This window comes from Lactuca serriola, chromosome 5 (assembly GCF_051521515.1).
Source record: "Lactuca serriola cultivar US96UC23 chromosome 5, Lser_US96UC23_V15, whole genome shotgun sequence".
NCBI classification, from domain to species: domain Eukaryota; kingdom Viridiplantae; phylum Streptophyta; class Magnoliopsida; order Asterales; family Asteraceae; genus Lactuca; species Lactuca serriola.
Window position 1 is genome coordinate 177,118,541 of NC_136412.1, and position 4,997 is coordinate 177,123,537.

Sequence of the window (4,997 nt, forward strand, 5' to 3'; positions counted from 1 at the left end):
TATCCCACCCAAGATCTAGAGCTGGGGGTGGTGGTGTTTGCCCTCAAGATCTGGCACCACTGTTTGTACGGGGTTCGGTGTACCATATACATGCTCCATAAGATCCTGAAGTATCTCATGGATTAGCCCAACCTAAGTATGCGACAAAGGAGATGTTTGGATGTGGTGAAAGACTATAAAATTGAGATCCTGTATCATCCAAGCAAGGCTAACGTGGTAGCCGACTTCCTGAGCTGCAAAGCAGAGAGTGCTCCGATCCGAGATGTGTGTACGAGGATGATGTAACGACATAAAATTTTCAACCAATTTTTTTTCATTTTTAAAACACGATAAATTACATATCATAAAACATTAAGTCTTAATGTCAAAACATATTTCAATTTAGTATTTCACAAATCCAGGATCCACAATAAACATAACTGCAGCTCAAGTGTGTGTGTAAAATCAAGTCGGTGCCTTCCCGCGATTCTCGAAAGTATCTTAAACACATAACACATAACATGGCAAGCACAAAGCTTAATGAGTTCCACAAAATACCACGCACATATAATTAGCCACTTGAGGCTATAGCTCTTTCACACCCTCGAGTCAATGTGTCTCAGTGGGACCCTCGAGTCCCACAACTCGTTGGACCCTCCAGTCCGGTCTGTTTGAGAACCCTCCGGCCTCATAGTTCGTTGGACCCTCCGGTCTTGTCTAAGTAACACATAATATAGCATATAGTACATATCATACAAAAATGCATAACTCAAGCAAGGACATAAGACCCTCTGGTCACACATCGTTACCACCCTAGGTAAAGTATAGTGAGAAGACTCACCTCGAAAAACTCAGGTAATCTCGAACTCGAATCACCGGTCTAGCCTCCGCCTAACATACATAATAACTATATCTAATTAATAACGACTCTCACAAGGCTAGAAGACTAACCCATCCATGCACTCACAGATGGGTAAAAGACCATTTTACCCCTCCATGGGCTTAATAGACCACATGTTGACCAAAACCTAAAAGTCAACCGAAAGTCAACGGCAGGGAGTACGTTGCGCGTACCAACTCTCTACGTTGGGCGTACTCGGCTGCCATGCAGGCATCGGGGAGGCTCGACCCCTACGCGGCACGTACTGGGATTACGCCCAACGCACGTCCCAATTTCACTCTCCTCACACTTTTGGTCTTAACCAGTTAAGACATGGGCTCATATCTCAGATCTGGACTCCCTAATGTCTCTTAATCCATAAAGCCAACGAATTTAAGCCTTTGCATGGCTGATTAGTTCACAAACACTCAAAACACCCATTCCCTTTCCTTATGAAGCTCATAACTCATGCATGGCTTACTTCTAACGTGAAAGATTGGATTTTTATGACTCTACTTCACAAAATACACTGGGAAGGGGTAGATCAAGGTCTTTGGAGCACATTATCTCATAAAGTCTCCATCTTTTGGGACCAAAACCTTAAAATACTCCATATGAATGAACCAAATCATAGAATGAGAAAGCTTGAAGCTTTATACCTTTTTGTGAAGCTTTCCACACAACTAAGCTCAGATCCAAACTCCTGGGCCTCTCACTTCTTCTTCTCCAAGCTCCCTCTCTACTTTAAGAACAAAAAATTACACTCACAAGCTCCCAAAGGCACTCTCCAGCTATAAGGACGGAGATTTAGGGTTAGGAGGGGTTGGTGTCTGGGAATGGTGGCCAGGAATGAGGCCATCTTGTCCATTAAATAGAGAGCTTACTAATAATTAGGGTTTCATTCTGGGCCTAGTATGCCCAGCGTACTAGATGGCCTCCGCGTCACATGCGCACATTCGAGTATGTTGAGCGTACACTCTAGTACGCCCCGTGTACTCGTTTACCACATTTTCTCTAATAAGGGCCAAAATGGACAAGAGCTCAAAGATCAAGGTTTTAAAAGATACACCTGGACTTAGGATGTTACAGATGACGATGATGACTCCAGTATTAGATACAATTCAAGAGGCCCAAGTGGAGGCCGTGAGACCGGAGAACCGCAAGAGGGAGTGGGTGATTGGGAAAGTGTCCGAGTTTGTGATGGATAGCCGAGGGCTTATGACTTTCCGAGGGTGGATTTGGGTACCCTATACGGGCAGAGCTCCGCGTATACTGATTGAGGAGGTGCATAGATTGAGATTCTTGATCCATCCCAGGGCCACTAAGATGTATTTGGATCTGAAAAGAGACTACTGGTGGCCGTATATAAAGAGGGATGTTTCTTGTGTAGTTGAGAGGTGCTTGACCTACCGTCGGGTCAAGGCAGTGTCCACATGGTCCATTGCAGCCTCAGGAGATACCCCAGTGGATGTGCGAACAGATCTCCATGAAGTTTATCACCAAGTTACCGAGTACTACGCTTGAAGTTGATGCGATTTAAGTGATTGTAGATCGAATGATGAAGAGTGCACACTTCCTTGCTATTAGCGAGAGCTCTTCTGTAGAGAGATTGACCGAGATCTATTTGAGAGAGGTGGTAGCTCAGCATGGAGTGCCGACCTCGATAGTGTCGGATCGAGATGTGCGTTTCACTCCTTGGTTTTGGAAGAAATTTCATGAGGAATTGGGCACACGCTTGCATTTCAGTCATGCGTACCACCCTCAGACGGACGGGCAGAGCGACGGACAATTCAGGAACTTGAGGACATGTTGTGTGCATGTATCATGGACATCGGAGGAGGTTGGGACACTTACTTACCACTGGTTGAGTTTTCTTACAACAACAACCATTATTCGAGTATTGGTATGCCTCCCTTTGAGCTTCTGTACGGGAGGAGATGCCGGGCACCCATTTGTTGGGGAGAAATGGGGCAGAGAGTGATGGGTGGCACAGAGATAGTGCTGAAGACGACCGAGCGGATTCAGCAGGTCAGAAAGAGGTTACTGACGGCCCAGAGTCGCCAGAAGAGTTATGCACACAGGTGACGATTCGAGCTAGAGTTTCAGGTAGGGGATTTTTTCCTCTTGAAGGTATCTCCATGGAAAAGGGTGATTCGATTCAGGAAATGGGGCAAGCTGGGACCCCGACACCTCGGTCCTTTTAAAGAGACAGCTAGAGTGGGTAGGGTAGAATACTAGTTGGAGCTTCTTGCAGATTTGAGTCAGATCCATAACACCTTACATGTGTCCCTGTTGAGGAAGTGTGTAGCCAATGAAATGACAGTAGTACCCCTAGAGGACATTCAAGTGGATGCGAGCCATAATTACATTGAGAGGCTGATCGCGATTTTGGATCGAAAGGTGAAAGTTCTGAGGAACAAAGAGGTTCCCCTGGTTCAGGTCCAGTGGAAACATCGGAAAGGGTCCGAGTTGACTTGGGAGCCGGAGTCGGAGTTGCGGGAACGACATCCAGAGTTATTTGCGGAGCATGACTTCGATGGCGAAGTCTCCTAGTGGGGGAGAATTGTAACATCCCAAGTCCAGGTATATCTTATAAGCCTTGATCTTTTGAGCACTTGTCCATTTAGGCCCTTATTAGAGAAAAGGTCTTAAACGAGTACGCTGGGCGTACTACAGTGTACGCTCAGCGTACTCGTATGCGTGCATATGTCGCGAAGGCCACCTAGTACGCTGGGCATACTAGAGGGTTCATTGGGCGTACTAGGCCCATAATGAAAACCCTAATTGTTGGTGAGTCCCCTATATAAAGGATTTGATGGCCTCATTCTTGGCCACCATTCCCAGACACCAAACCCTCCTTACCCTAAATCATTATTCTTATAGCTTTATGTAAAGCTTAAACTTTATACCTCTGAGTGTATTCTTGTGTTCTTGAAGTGGAGAAGAAGCCTTGGAGAAGGAGTGAGAGTCCAGGCCCTTGGATCTAAGCATAACTATGTGTAAAGATTCACTTAGAGGTATAAAGTTTCAAGCTTTATCACTCTTTTGATTTGAGCATTTATACGGAGTATTTTAGGGTTTTGTCCCAAAAGATGGAGGCTTTATGAAATAATGAGCCCTAGAGGTCATGATCCACCCCTTTTAGTGTATTTTGTGGAGAAATGTCATAAAACTCCAATCTTGGTTGTTAGAAATAAGCCATGCATGAGATATGAGCTTCATGAGAAAAGAGGATGAGAGTTTTGGGTGTTTGTGACCAAATCAGCCATGCAAAGGCTTATAGTTACTGAATTTATGGATTAAGAGATATTAGGGATTCCAGATCTGTGATATGAACCAAAGTCTTAACTGATTAAGACCAAATATGTGAGGAGAGTGAAACTAGGACTTACGCTGGGTGTAATCCCAGTACGCACATCGTAGGGGTCAAGTATCCCTGATATCTGCATGGCAGCTGAGTACGCCCAACGTACTCCCTGTCGTTGAATTTTGGTTGACGTTTAGGGTTTGGTCAACATGTGGACTATTAAGCCCATGGAGGGGTAAAATGGTCTTTTAACCTTTTGTGAGTGTAGGGAAGGGTTAGTCTAACTTCATGAAAGCCATTATTAATTAGGGATAATTATTGTGTGTGTTAGGCGGAGGCTAGACTGGTGATACAATTTCGAGGTTATCCGTTTCCTACGAGGTGAGTCTTCTCACTATACATACCTAGATCGGTAATATGAGTTGTGTGTGACGACCAGAGGGTCTTATATGTTATTTGAGTACTGTGATATCTTGCATTATTTCTATATGATTTATACTGTGTATTATTCTGAGTTACTGAGTAGGACCGGAGGGTCCACCCGAGTTAGGACCAGAGGGTCCACCCGAGCTACGGGACTGAAGGGTCCCACTGAGACACAGGACCAGAGGGTCCATACCGAGCTGTGAGACCGGAGGGTCCTCAACTAGACGCATGTGACTGGAGGGTCCATGCCGAGTTATAGCATTGAGTTGCTTATTATTTGTGCATGTGGTATTTTGGGGGACTCTCTAAGCTTCGTGCTTACCGTGTTATGTGTTATGTGTTTCAGGTACTTCTCAGGATCACGGGAAGGCACCGGCTTGATTATACACATACATCAGAGATTGA